General features: G+C 40.0%; 1 long non-coding RNA gene across 1 annotated transcript in view; it reads left to right on the top strand.

The window, feature by feature from the left end:
• The first annotated feature begins 973 nt into the window (after window positions 1-973).
• The window catches only part of LOC104855235, a 22,336-nt gene continuing 9,111 nt past the window's right edge, over window positions 974-14,198 (top strand). The window contains exons 1-2 of the long non-coding RNA XR_778353.3: window positions 974-1,109; window positions 12,964-13,153. This is a non-coding gene — a long non-coding RNA (uncharacterized LOC104855235). The remainder of the gene's footprint in view (window positions 1,110-12,963; window positions 13,154-14,198) is intronic.

Here is a 14,198-nt window from a genome sequence, read left to right as displayed (position 1 = left end):
AAAAAAAAAAAAAAAAAAAAAAAAAAAAATCTATGAACTTTGTTGTACAGGAAGCTGGAAACCCTTCTGATAAAAAGGGTTATTTTTTCCTCTTGTGGTATTCCTTGTTTCTCATCATCTCTCTTAGCAAAGCTTGTTAGATCTGGTCATCCACAGATAGGGCTGCATTTCCTCCATGACTTTTTGAGGTAACAGCTGGGCTTCTCAATGATTCCCATTCTATCATTGTTATTCCATGGGTAATTGGTTTGGCTTACTTTGCTTTTATCTCTCGAAGCCTCTGGAGTTGTTTTCAGGCCTCTTTCTATGGTTCTTCCACTCTCGGTGTTTCTTCGCCGTTGCCTAAAGCAGCGGTCACGTCCGATTCCCTGAAACTTTCAGTTTCCGCACACTGAATCACTCCCCACGATGCAGATCCATTGTAGCCTTCCTCGCCCCTGACCCGCAGAGCCCAGATGCTTCCTGTGAGACAATCCCAGGCTCTGGCTCTTGCGTTACAGGAAGCATCATTCTTTTCTTTTCCTAGAGTTAAAAAGCTAAAATCGTGTAAAAATGCACTGCAGCATCTCTTGGTTTCTGGGATGGTGGCTCCGACTGTTTTATGTCCCTCCTTTCTCCTTTCTACTTGCTCATACTGCCAAAACCTGTGCAGAGATCAGGGGAGGTGCACACCTGTATCTGGGTGCTGCTTGGTGGCATCTCCACGACAAAATTAGAATGGGAAGACGTGACAGCCATAAGTAGCTTGTGATTGTGTCCTGTATGAAAGGAAACGTGTCATAATTTTCTGCAACAGTGGCTATTTTAGTGTTACGAATTTTGAGATGTAATTTGATGGCCAGATTAGCTCTGGATGTGTTTGATGTTCTGTAAACACATCGTGCTTCAAACAAAAACGAACTATCAGAAGGCAACTCAGCAGAAAATGGCAACAATAACATGTGTCTCATACCCCTGCTCTGCAGAAAGAAATGCCATCCAATCTCAGACCTTCAGGCTGCTAACAGCGTCGCAGCCCAACCAGCCTGGCAGCCCACTTGGCACCTGCTGGAGAGCACCAGCTTCACCTGGGCACCTGAGGATGAGTCTGAAGGAGAGGGAGAGGACAGGTATTCGACCGAGCGTGGGGCTGGTCCATGCTGAAAACATTGGGAGAATATATTAGCTTTTTCTCGAAGAATGTTACTTAGGAGGTCCAAGGTGTTGGCAGAGGTGATGGAATGCTGAGAGGTAGGAAAGGAGATGGCCTGGGTGAAAGACAAGGCAAGAAATCCATGCTACACAGAAAGTACTGCATTCCGCATGAGACAGAGCAGTGAAACAAAAGGCAAGGGATGGAGTGGCCAGAAATGGGGGCGCAGGGGCCAAGAGGCTGCTGCATGCCTGGAGGCCTCATTCTGTGGAGACAGAGCACCACTGAAGGGAGAGGCACAGATGCCCGCAGCACCCGCGGACGGTGAGGGCAGGTGAGTGGGACATGCGGGAGGCAGATCCAGGTGCCAGAGTCAGAGAGCTGACAGAGAGGCTCTGGGTGTGCTCAGAGCGAGATCTGGAGTGTGATCTCACTCAAGGCCTTCAAGGCCAAGGAAGTGGTGGCATCAGGACTGACACTTAGGTTTCTATTTGTTTGCATAGCAATATGATAAACTAGAGAATACAGGGATAGAAGCACATTTAGAGGAGAAACTGATGGTTTCTGCTTTCAGCACATGGACTTCAGTTTTATTTCTAACTCAAATGTAGTTATCTAGCCGATAGCTTCGCACATGGCCCAGAACCTCCAGTGGAAGACTGGACCAACAATTGGGATTTGGTAGTCATGAGCAGAAATGTGATTGTTGGACAGCAGGTGTAAGGAAGCCGCACGGGGAAAGAAGGCAGGGGAGGACCGGGAGATAAACCAGCATGCCTGGGCACTACTGATGACTGTGCAGAGAAAACAGGCAAAAGGAAACTCATGGAGATATGAAGAATGCCAGGAAATATGTGGTGACAGAGAAACAAAGCTAGTTAGCTTTTATAAGGCAGGAGGTGGTTGACAGAATGAAAATCAAGTGAACGTTCACAGATAAAAGTTGAAAAAATATTCCTATGGGTATAGAAATCTAGAAATTGCTTGTGACCTTAAGAGGAAAACATAAAAAGCAATTTCAGTCAAATTTCACTGGATTCAAAATCAAATAGAGTATAGGCTTTATTTCTTTTTAAATGATTATTATAATTAACTCATATGAAAAAGGATTAAGAAATTTAAATTATAGACCAGGAGAGATTGTTAGGTTAAAGGAGTGTTTTTTAAAAAATATTTATTTAGAGAGTCTTATGTATGATAAAGTTTACTCCAAGGAGATGGCACCAAAGAAAGCAACAAACTAACTCAAATTTTCATTGTCTCCAATAGACTGTCTGATTGTGTGGAATTTTACCACTGACAGAAACTCAGAAACATGGATCAGACTGTGGTAGAGCAGGATTGGGGTCATCCAGTTTTTCCAATCACAGACACTCATGAATGAAGTATGTGGTTTTTCCAGTCAGCACTTTGCTTGGGGATAAGTCGGGTAATTAAGTGGATTAGTTGAAGAGGTGTGATTGGACTCCTTGGGTCTCTAGACTATACACCGCAGTTTTAGGAAATAAGATCAGATGGAGATTTAGGAAGCAGAAAAGAAGAAGGTGTTAATAAAAATCGAAAGCAATGTTTATCACAGATGAGCCAATCTAGAATTTGAATGTGCTGGCGAACATAAAAACTTTTAGATTAAACAAAGTAGTCTTGTCTGTGATTAACATGGGTAATTAAAGGGTGCTTTCCAGTGCACCATGATTTTATCTGATACTCAAAAGATGTTCAATATTATGACTCCCTCTGGGCACCACTTTCTTTCTTTTGCTTTCCATATAAAACATATAATCATTCTGGACTCACTTAGGTTTCCAGCCCAGGAAAGTGAAAAGTAGAACATTGAGGACAGTTAATAGGTGGCCCTTGTTTGGATAGAATCAGCATTTTTCTCACTAGAGTACTGGGGATTAAATCCAGGGCCCCTGCTCTGAGCTTCTGCCTGGTCTCCTCCCCATTTTTTATTTTTCACTTTCAGATAGGAGCTTGCTAAGTTGCTAAATTACCCAGGCTGGTCTTGAACTTGCAATTATCCTGCTTCAGTCTCTGAGAATGGGGATACAGATACCTTTTCAGCATAACAGCATTTTTAAAAAATGAAGTCATTTTCTTCTTTGTGAAAGAGATTACACTAATATTTGATACTTTTCATTATGCTGTCTTTGTGGACCTTTGAGATTTTGGAGACATTCCTCCAGCACTGTCTTTATGCAGGGGTGCAAACCTTACCTGTGGTTAGATGCATTCCTGAAATTTGGTAAAAAGAAAACAGTATCTTATTCAAATGAAGTAAAAGAGCTATTTTTTGAAGAATTTAAAGCAAATCCATCAGTAAGTCCAGAGTATCTTAAACAAATCAACTTAGGAAGTAGGCATTTTTGTGAATTGAGGTTTGTCAGTCAGGAGTGAGAATAAATTTCCAGTAAACAAAGTCCTACCAGAAACAGAAATGTAATCAGAATTACCTCTAAGTCAAGGATATGAGTCAAACCCTGACTGGCAGTAACAGATCCTGAAGATCAGGCTGAGGTCCCCTTGAATCCTGCACAACTTCACTGAGCGAGATGCTTACGGAGCATTTGGCAGATAAACTGACCAGGGCAAATACAGTTGGAGTACAGGGGAGCCTACAGTGGACTGACCGGGCCAGCGGCAGCCTGCAGCCCAACCAAGAAGGGCTCTGAAGTCAAAGGTCTCAGGCGAGCTCAAAGCAGAGATCACTGAGGGCCGACGCATTCTGCAAACATCAGGCGTATTTGGAGAGACTTCATGCTTTGATTTCTACAGTCTCAAAATGTCACTTTTAATGTGCATTTTAGTGAAATTATCACATACCCTAATAGCTTTATTGTTAAATTTTATGAGTATGATTGTATTTCATTTGTGGTTTCCTCAGTTTTTTTATTTACCCTTCCTTGTCTCAACTTTTATCCCTTCCATTGCCTTCTGTTAATAACTCTCATTGGAGGACGATTTATCCTATTTCCCCCCTTGTTAAATAGGCAACTCTTTGGGAGAAATACCATACATCTTTTTCATGCATTCAGGTATAGATTTCAGCTATAACCTGATCTAAGAACTGACTCTGGTTTTTCCGTTTTAACAAATAACATTTCCCTATTCCTTAACATTAATAGATTTCTCATCTATTAATTTATCCAGGGTTACAGTTATTCCTAGGGGAGTTTCATATGTTTTGTTTTTCAGATGTGGAAACCAATGAATGCTCTAGGTATGGAAGGTAAAATGACTGAAGGGACAGACCAGCAACCCATACATCTACTGATTGTTCTCTTAGGAAATCCTATAGGATAAAACCTTAAGTAAATTTATCAGATTTATCAGATCCCATAGGTAGACTGAGATAAGCAGAGGGAGATTTGGAAAATGTGTGACTAAGGAAGAAGAAAAGCAAGAGTAGCAGAATTAGTAGTAGCATTTTAGGCTACTATTCAGATCCCTGGTAAAATACTCCTGGAATGTAGTACATTGCAAAACACAACTCCCAACAATTTCCCAGGTTCTATCAGAGATTCTTTTTATAGAGTCTAAAAAGCAGAACAGAGATCCTGTGTCTATTTAGACTTGAGAAAGGGAAAGATAGCTGTGTCTGGATTATAGCATTTGATGGTTTAAGGCTTCTGATTGTATTAATTGTGAAGCTGACACAAGCACTATGTATCCACATAGGTAAGTTGACTTAATGAAAATAAAAATGAGCGATGATGCTAGTTATTTTTAGTACATTACATAAAATAATAATTACCCTACATATACCTAACCTTCTTTAAATAATTTGAAAATATATTATTGCTAGAATAGGTTAATCCAGGGTAAATATAACTCAAATTAATATAACTCAAATTGCATGCAACTGACATAAAAAGAGCAGAGTGAAAGAAAATGTATTCTTTCAGAATATGAAGATTTCCAGAAGAGAAGAACCGGCATCTGCTTTATTAATTAATTATGAAAGTGATTTTAAAGACGTTATTCTCCTGAAATCCCACCATCTTTCATGTGTTGGTTTTGGCCTCAGTTGCATGGGTTATGAAATGCCTGGGGGCCACAAGTAAATAGCTCCTGGCCCTGAACACTCGTTAGTCAGCACTGATGCGTATTTGAGATGTGGTGAAGGCAGAAGGCGCTCCTGTGATTTCATCTCCAGGTGCAAGTTTCTTAGCTCAGTCCTAGGGTTGATCTGGAACATAGTTTCAGTTTAGGCAAAACTGTGAGCTTCATGTCTAGGCATCTCCTGCGTGGAAACTTCATTACTATGTTTTTGCTTAACACTCATTGTTTGGCAGAATGATAACATTTTTATCTCTCCAATTTACAAAGGTTGAACAGAGAAAGCCTCGGTTGTGTGAATTCACCTTCAAGGGTGAGAAGTTCTTAAATGAGCAATCGGGTAATAAAAATGTCAGGATAAAATTGATGACTTTTCCTTCACACACACACAACAGGAACAGCCTATATAGAGAAATTCCATTTGGATAGAGAAATTCCATATTGTAGTTCTTTCATTCTGGTCTCTGGAAGGAAAATTTGTCTTGAGCTTCAAGTGCCTAGAAACATAAAAGAATGTAAGAATCACCACTGCCTAAGCTGAACATGAAAGCTGTGTTATGACTGCCATAGGACTAGACTAGATGGGCCAGCACATTTCCAGGAACTTATAGGAAAGATAATGAAATGCCACCCACATCTCCTACCTGGGGCAACTGGATCTCTCATCTCTTTGTGGTGGAAATACAAAAAAAGGTCCACTGTTTTGTTAAAGAGTCGACAGTTTCTAGTAAAAAGGACACTTATCCTGTGACTAATCTATTTCACTTTCAGACACAGAGTACATTAGTGAAAAGACTTTTATGGGAAGAGTCAGTCCCAAATGGAAAGAACCTAAATATCCATCAACAGAACAGTGCATAAATTAACTCCCCCTCGAGTTTCTCCTCTACATCAAAATATACACGTACAAAAGTAGCTGGCTGTATGATTCTATTGTTATAAAATTCAAGGACAGGTCAAACTCACTGATGAAAGTAGAATTCAGAAGAGTGGGTAACTAACTACAGAGGTGGAAGAATGTTACTGACTGTGAAGAGGCTGACCAAATATTCTAATAGGGTTGATGAAAACGCTCTATAATTGACCAGGCTATATCAGAATATGATATATGTAAAATTTCATGATATATACTGATGATTCTACCTTACTATATAGTAGTTAGACCTTAAGAAAATACTACACGTTTAAAATTTAAAAATTCAGCTATTGTAGTGGAATCAGAGAGCAAATCGGGAACAACCTGAAGAAGCAGAGAGGGTGAGCTCATGTTAATTTTGGTCTTTTGTGTTTGGCTGGGAAGAAGGGCAGTCCCTGCATTATTATTAGTCAGTAACAGATGGCTGAAAAGGGAAGCAGCTGATGTTGGCACCCTGACTCAGGGCCCCAGCCTAGCCAGAGACGATGTGCACAGCACTCTGCTTTACCTTGAAGACCATATAATTTCAGCACTAGGGGACAGAACAAGGCGGTGTCTCCCACTGATGCAAGGGGATGCTCATGGCATGGTGGCTGTCTAGTACAAATGTGTGAAAAGTTATACTATGTCCAGTGATTAGAATTTGCTCCAGACTATATGTGGAACCCTTGTGGGGGATACTGCCTAAGTATATTTTTTGGAGCAAGGATTTGATTTTAAAGGCTAAGATTTTATATGAAATAAAAGAACAATATGAGACAGAGACATTGGGTACAAAAATTACTGTGACTTCATCTGCTCTCAAGGCTAGTGAGTCTGAGGGCTTTGACCTATGTTAAGATGAAGACTACTTTTATGCATTTACACGCACGTATGCACTCTTGGTTCCCGGAGTCAAAGCTTAATGAGATTTACTAGGCTTTCCCGTCAAGTTTTGCTTCTATAACCTGTAAGCAGCTAGAAAAAACTTTCACTTTCCAGTGAAATCCTTGCCAGGATCTTGTAAAATCCCATGGAAAGCCCAGAGTAGCTGTCCAGAGGTTGATTCTCCATGACAATGAGTGGCTGTGATCCATAGGAAGGGATTCCAAAGCTGGAAAGTCTTTCTGACGCTCTCAGCCCTCTAGAAGGGTAAGGCTGAGAGGTCCCCACCCAGAGAGCAGCCTAATAGTGCTTCTTTGGGTTATAAAAGCAGAAGCCTGAAAGCAGCCCATTTTCCTGTCACAGGAACAGTTTTCAGATAAGAAGGAACATACATGCCTGAGTTCAGTTAACTTTCCTGAGGCCAAAGGGCAGAATATTTGCCCAAATGTGGGTTTTCTGACAAGGAAGCAAGGCCTAGAGCCAACTCAAGAAGTGGACATTTGGCTCAGCCTCAACCTCAAGGCATGAGTGGCAATAGCTATCATTGGGCAGGAAGCTGGACATCACAGGCCTGGAAGCGGACAGCTGGGAGCTCCGTGGAGAGTAAAAGGACATAGTATTTTCTCTTTTCCTTCATTTCTTGATCATTAGGTAATCCATTCTTAATCCATACAAGCTTGTGGTTTCAAATTTTAGCCCAAGGGAATGTTACATCCTTTGAGCCTATTGACCTAGGGCTTACCAAAGTCTAGATCATGGGTGAGGGGTTGGAAAAACCTCAAGGTCAAAACAAACTGAAAGGAAAACATCCACCAGGGAGTAAACAAGGACCTGCTTCCCTTTGACTAGGTGAACACAGCCTATTTTCCTTGTAAAAGAACAATGACTTTGGTGGAAGGTCACTTGATCATATAAATGTAACCGAGACCTCATTCAGTGCAGCTGCTATCCTGGCTTTTGCCTGTCTTGGCCATATTGTTCTCTCTCTTTTGTTCAGAGACAGCTCTGTAGATTGTCCCTACAATAAAGGCCTGTTGTGGCTCTGGTCTAGTCTTGGTTTTCTGCTCTTTTTACTGAACAGTTTCATTTGAACTTCACATATGAGAATATGGGAGGGAGGATAACAGTAATATTCACATGCTACAACTAAATAAGTTCAGTGAAATAATTTTTAAAAAATTAATTCACTCAGTAGTGATATTTTAAACCCATTCTGATTATTAAGTAACAGTACAGGTACACAAGTATATTGCAAAAAAGGAAAACACAGGAAAGGATAACACCAAAAAGTATTAAAAATAAAGTTATAATTTAATGGACACACAGTGTATAAAAGTTACAAATTTTGATATCATTAGCTTAAAATGTGGATGAAGACTTTAAGGGTTTTTGTTTACAATCATTATCAGCTTAAAAATAAACTTAAAGCTTTAACATGCTTTATGTAAGAACTATGCTGCTTGCAAAATAATTCTGTCCTTGATACAAGATTAGGAGAAAGGAATCAAGCATAGAGTTATGAAAACCATAAAATCACAAAGGCAGAATTAAAGAGATAATTAATGAAAAAATTAACTATAAAAGAGAAAGCTGCTAACAAAATGACAATAATAAGTCCTTATCAATCAGTTACTACTTTAAATATAAAGGGATAAAGTTATCCAATCAAATCATATAGACTGGCTGAATGGATAAAGATCCAACTATATGCTGCCTGCAAGAGACTCACTTTAGTTTTAGGATATATATAGGATATATATATATATGTTAGAAATGAAGGGGTGCAAAAACATATTCCATTCAAATGTTAGAAAAAAGAGACTAGAGCTACTATATTTAAATCAGACAAAATAGCCTTTAAGTTAATAACTGTAAAAACAGACAAAGGTTATTCCATAATGATACAGTGGTAAATTCATCAAGATATAGAATTTGTGAATAGTTATATCTAACACTTTATAAGAGTACGAAGCAAATAGTAATGAAACAGAAGGAAGAAATAGACAGCATTATGATATTAGGGGATGTCAATACCCCACTTACAAATCAAGTAGAGGAGGAGGGGATTCGATCCTGCTAGGCCATGTCCCCCTTGATACACATCCTCCAACAAAGCTCTACTAGCAAGGCCCCACCCTTTTTAGGCTTAAAATTGCAAAGGGGAAGTATTTTGCTTGGAGAAGAAAACCCCTGGGTGGGCTGTTGGACAAGGACTGCCTAGAGAATATATTCCCACAGATTCAGTTCACCATGTTCAGTGTCCAGGTTCTCAGAAGTCTCTACATCACTGGCAAAATGCAGAAGGCCCAGGCTAGTGCTAGAGCTGGAGATAGACCTTGACATCATCCATGAGGGGCTGGCTTCATGCAGACAGAATGCAAGAGCTGTGGGCTCAGGCAGACTTCCATTCATATTTCAGAAGGCTTGTGAAGCCAAGCAGTTTGCCCCTGAGAGGACAGTGTGTGAAGCTGCTAAGAGTGAAGCCAAAAGTGCAGTGGAGACCCAAGGAAGATGGAAAAGCTAAGAATGTACAATGATAGAAAAGCTGCAAGGAGTCTGCAAAGCCAGCCTAGGGAGAAGTCATGAGGGCTACAGCCACCCACAGGAAGTACCACAGGGGCAGGGCTACCCAAGGTGTTGAAATTTACATCTCACCACAATTTTTCCATGTTCCTGGATATAGAACTATAGGATTTAATATTTGCCCTGCAGGATTTCAGTATTACATTGGTCCCATTCTTTTCTGTATCCCTCTTTAGCCCTCTTTGAATGAGAATATTTACTCCTTGCCTTTGTATGTTAGGTTTAAGTTTCTTTTTTGATTTTTTACATGAGCTCACAGAAAAGCGTTTGCCTTAATTTGCAGAAGAGACCTGGATTTGGACTTTTTAGCAGTGCTGCAATTGTTAGGTCTTTGCCAGCTATTAGAGAGGGACTAAATGCATTTTGCATGAAGGGATAGTCATGAGTCTCTTGGAACCCAAGGACAGAATATTATAATTTATATCTAGACATCCCCCCAAAGACTCATGCTATTATAAGAAGGGCTTTGGGGAGGTAGTTGGATCATGGGGTCATGATACTGATCAGGAGAGCAGTCCATGATGGGTTTACAGCTAATTGTGATGTTGGAAGGTAGAGCCTGGTCAGAGGAGGGGAGTCACTAGGGATACGGTCTTGAAGGGTGTGTTGCCCTTCCTCCTCCTCCCTCTGTATCTCTCTCTCTCTCTCTCTCTCTCTCTCTCTCTGCTTCCTACCAGCTACGCCATGAGCAATTCTTCTCTGCCATGCTGTCCTGCAATACCACTCTTCCAGTTGACCATGGATTGAAACCTCTACAAACTGGGAGCTAAACTATACCAGCCGCCATGAGCAATTCTTCTCTGCCATGCTGTCCTGCAATACCACTCTTCCAGTTGACCATGGATTGAAACCTCTACAAACTGGGAGCTAAAATAGACCTTTCCTCCTTTAAGTGGTCAGGAATAAGTTTGTGCCTCAGCAACAGGAAAGTAATCAAGACACCTACAATAAGGAGGAAGATAATTCATAAGTAAATAACTTAATATTAAACTTACAAAACTAGAAAAAGAAGAACAAACCAAGGTGATTTAGTAGAAGGAAGGAAATAATATATGCAATTGCAGAAATTAATAAAATAGAGCCTAACTGGGTTCAGTATTTTAAAACATAAAATTGACAAGCCCGCACCTAAAATCATATTTACTCAACAATGAAAGCTGAGAGCTTTTCCTTTAACATCAGGAATAAGACAAGAATGCCCACTCCTATCATTTCTGTTTAATGCAGCACTGGAAGTCCAAGGAAAAGCAGTTATGAAAAAAGAATCTGAATTAATTGGAAAGGTAATAAAGGAGGCACAGACACCTTAATGTTCACTGTGGCAATATTCACAACAGTCAAGGTAGGGGTGTGTCTAGTGAAGTGTCTAGCAAAGGATGAGTGAATCCAAAAAGTTTTACACACACACACACACACACACACACACACACACACACAAAGAAAGGCATGCTATTCTGCCTTAAAAAAGAAGGAAATCCTTCCTTTTGTGACTACATGGAAGACTTTATATTAAGAGAAATAAGTCATACAGAGAGACCACATGGCATGTTGTCTGAAATCACTAAATTCACAGAACTTGACACTGCATGCTGAGGGGCTTAGAGTGTTCTGCCTGTGAGGAAATGCTGTTAAAGGGCCTGAGATTTCAGTTACACAGAATAAATGTATTTTGAAATTCTATTATACCATTTGATGAATATAATCATAGCCAATAATGCATCGAACAGGAAGCGAAGCTGTAGAGACATGATGGTTGTTGCCTTTCCACTGGGAATGGGTGCCTGCGCACCACACTCCTTCTCCTGGACCTGCAGATACTCAGGTCTTTCCTACACAGTGGCCTTGCATTTGCATGGACCCTATACCCACCCTTCTCTCTACTCTACGTGCCTCTAGACCACCAATAATACATCATAAAAACCCTTACCATTTAGGGTCTACCGAAGGAAAGCATAGTGGAAATTGAAAGAGGAAATGAGGCCATTTTTCTGCCTTTAGTGGAATCTATAGCTGTGATAGCAGTAGGAATAGAGGGTGTTGTGGTTTGGAGAGAACATGTGTGCCCAAAGGCTCATGTGTCCAGAGGTGAGCCTTTTGGAAGAGATGGGGTCAAGAGGCAGTGGCTATTACAACTTTGGGGCTTGCTGATTGCAGTGGGACACAGTGGGACCTGTGTCTGGCCCCGGCCCCTCCCGTCTGTGCTGTCTTGTTCTCTCTGCTTCTGACCGCCATGGGATGAGCAGCTTTTCTTTGCCATGCTCTTCACTCGTTATGTTTCTGCCTTCTATGGGCCTAAACATAACAGAGATGACCAAAAGTCCAAAAACCATGAATCAAAATAAAGCTTTCTTTCCTTAAATTGGTACTGTCAGATATTTTATACGTGATAAGAAGCTGACTCCTGCAGTGGGTAACCCAGTACCGTTACTAACATGGGCACAAAGGCAAAGACAATACCACTGGGCCAGAGGGGACGAGTGGGAGCAGGAAATCAATTTGGACACAGTAAGTCTGAGATACTATCAGATATCTAAGTGGGGCAACACTACTTCATCATCTGAAATTTAGGAACGAGGTTAGGATGCAGATATAGATATGAAAATGTGGGACATCATTTCGAGGTGTGAGATTGAGGGGCCAGTAGAAAACAGAATGCTGTTTGAACCCTCAGGACGCCTTACATCAAAGCTCAGGCAGAAGATAAACCAGCAAAAACACTTTCCCAAATAGTGACCAGTAGGGTTGCAGGAAGATGGTAAAATAAGGTCCAAGGCTAACTTTGTCAAGCTGGTAGGTTAGTCAAGTAAGAGGAAGACGGAAAACTGACAGCTGGATTTAGCAACGGAGGTTGTGATGGTCTTAACAAAAGTCATGTATGAGTGCAAACCTTGGACTAGTTTGTTCATCTCTTAAACATTAAAATATATTTACTGAGCTGAGCATATGTTTTGCACCAAGCACTAGAGATTAGATATGAACAAGAAATACATTGATCCTGTGGTGCTAATGGATAGCAGTGGGCTATGATTTCACACAGGGATAAACCTAAAAGTAGACCTGCTACGTGCATGTGTCCATACACACGTGTGCACTTGGAGGAGGAAGGTGAGAATGCACAGGATACAGGAAGGCTACTGTCAGGGCTGGAGCACACGGTGGACTGGACACTACCTCTGTGAGCTGGGGCTGGCTAAATGCCATCTGTCTCAATAGTTGAAGCATTTGGTATCTTTTTAAAGGGATTACTGAGCCTCCTTTGTTTTTTATTTGGGAAGCATTTGACTTGGTGCCATGTTTTGACTTTAATCAGATTTTATCTCTGCAGTGCTTAGATAGCTTAATTGCTGGTTTGACTGGACACCTGAAAAATGAATTGCTGGAAAAGTAACGCATTGCATTCTTGCAGGCAAGACTGTCTTCATGGATCATCTCTTCTGAATACAAGTGGTTATTCATGGCCCTCCAGGGACTAGAACTTACAAAACAGCATTTTGCTCATCTAAATATTATTTGCTAGAAATCATGTAAAGCAATATCTGAAACCCTAAAAGTCCTGCTCAAGTTACAACAACTGAAACTGAAACAAAATTTAAATGGTAAGTACTCTAATGTGTATTACATTATAATCTGGGTTTCTGAGTATTAATCTTCTGTGATTCTGAATAAGAAATCACTAGGGCTGGGAATTTAGCTCAGTGGCTCTGCCACCTGCCTCACAAGTGCAAGGACCCAAATTCGATCCCTGGTACCAAAAAAAAAGGAATGAACATGAATAAGAAATCACTCGATGACTATAAAAAGTCACTAGGCTTTAAAGTTATTTCTATGCAGATAAAATGTCTCATTAAGTATAGAAAAATTTCACTTTTGCAAATATATTGTAAGTGCACCCATATTTTCCATATTCTATTTGAAAGCAAATAATTCTATAAAAACAATGTTAAACAGTCAATGAATGTATTTAGGCCATGAGAAAGTCACATATGAGGAAGTTTATATATTTTGCTAATTCAAGTAATGAAGCAATCTTGGCATAATTCATTGTGAACTCAGTCTAAAAGTGTTATTAAGTAGATAAATATGACTTATGCCCACATTCAGGTAATCTGAAATGAGAATGTGTTGTATACCAAACATAGACATTTTTAAGGCAACGATTTCCTCATTGTAAACTTATCAGGAAATGGGCAAGTATGAGAAATTATGGCCCTGTCCTTAGAAAAATAAAAGCAGTCAAATATTTTGAAAACTAGTATGGTAGAAATGATTAATTTAGTTATCTAACATATTTAGAATAAAATTAAAAGCTCCAGGTGAAAATAACACAAAAATTAACTGGTAAAATCAGAAAGCCCTAATGAACTTCATGGTCTAGAATTAGCTCACAGTTCTTGATATAACCAGAGATAGAGTACCTTGCAGTATGTGTTAGGCATGTTTTCTTAGATTTCAGTAATTGGGGTCATAAAATTTGTGGCTAGAATTTAAACTTTTTAGTTTTTATTTAGTTCTATTACTGTGTGTGTGTGTGTGTGTGTGTCTGTGTGTGTGTCTGTGTCTGTGTATGTCTGTTTGTTACTGAACCTGGGGCCTTTGCATTGAGCTACAACCTCAGACTTTTTTTTTTTTTTTTGTTCTGGG

The sequence above is a fragment of the Fukomys damarensis genome, unplaced genomic scaffold (genome assembly GCF_012274545.1).
Source record: "Fukomys damarensis isolate Sample0158 unplaced genomic scaffold, DMR_v1.0_HiC HiC_scaffold_14, whole genome shotgun sequence".
NCBI lineage: Eukaryota > Metazoa > Chordata > Mammalia > Rodentia > Bathyergidae > Fukomys > Fukomys damarensis.
This window is presented reverse-complemented; position numbering and strand designations above follow the sequence as displayed.